The sequence below is a fragment of the Ipomoea triloba genome, chromosome 16, assembly GCF_003576645.1.
Source record: "Ipomoea triloba cultivar NCNSP0323 chromosome 16, ASM357664v1".
Lineage (NCBI taxonomy): Eukaryota > Viridiplantae > Streptophyta > Magnoliopsida > Solanales > Convolvulaceae > Ipomoea > Ipomoea triloba.
Window position 1 is genome coordinate 12,968,080 of NC_044931.1, and position 1,350 is coordinate 12,969,429.

Consider the following 1,350-nt stretch of genomic DNA (forward strand, 5'->3'; position numbering starts at 1 on the left):
AAATGGCTAAGATTTCTGACCTCCTCGCTCTCTCCCTCCAAAGCAAAGGGCACGGCGATGCCAGTGCATCATCAATAGCAGTCCCAACAGAAGATTCCACTCCCCCATCCGTTCCAAGAGTGGATTCCAATCCGCCATCAGAACGCCGGTCTCAACCAGACAACACTATATTTCCTACAAGTAGTATGGAACTTCCTACCTTTGATGGTGTAGACCCGATTGGATGGTTGGCCAGAGTTGAGCAATACTTCGCCATACATCACACCCGGGAGGATCTGAAGGTTCCGATAGCCTTTATCAGTATGCAAGGACCGGCTCTACATTGGCTCCGGTGGCTACAACAACAAAATCCTACTCTAACATGGTCTCAGTTTACTCGGGACATGTTAGAAGAGTTTGGTGAAGACCTACCTGGTCCACTGTTTGAGCAGCTTGCGGCTCTTCGCCAGATGGGAACGGTTGATGACTATATCGCTAGGTTTCGTACTCGGATTGCCCAAACCACGGGACTTGCGACTCACATTCAGCTAGGACTGTTTCTGAATGGCTTGAAGCCTGCCATTCGGGTGCGGCTCCGACCGAATGATGTGACAGACCTCCGAACAACGATGCGTGTCGCTCGCGCTACAGAACGAGAAATTGAATTTCTCTCCACAGGCCGGCTCCTTGGACGCAATCTGCAAGAAGAAAATGCAGCGCTCCAAATAATTCCTTCACATAATGGGTCTACTTGGTCTAACGGGCCTGGGAAGAATTACCAAACCGATTCTTTTTCAAAAATTTCACAGCCCAAACCCATTCCAACCCAGTCTCAATTCTCTGGTAGCAATCAAACATCTTCCTTCTCTTCCCAAACACAATCTGCATTTCCTGCTACCCAGTCTTCAGTACGCAATTCCGGCACGTCAACGTCACGAGCTCTGGCACGACATTATTCTAACAAAGAGTACCTGGACATGCGCGCCAAAGGACTTTGTTTCCGTTGTCAGCAACTGTACAATCCACTTCATGTGTGCCCGAATAAATCCTTGCAAACTCTAATTGCAGTAGAGGATGACGAGGATGAAACAAGCTACGAGCCTGGTGTAATTGACCAAATCGACACCGGACAACATAAGGCAGTCTTTCCACTCTAGCCTTGGGGACAAGGCTGTTTCTTTGGTGGGTGGCAATGATACACACCCAAAATCAGGCAAATCAGAATACATAAGGAAAGACTTAACGCAAGGGATTTGACAAGAATAAAATCAAAAGCAGAATCATATCAACAATATCTCCTTTTCCATAATTATTTATTTCCTAGCACTATAAATTAGAACCTCTAGATGAGAGTAAATCATCCAATCTTTA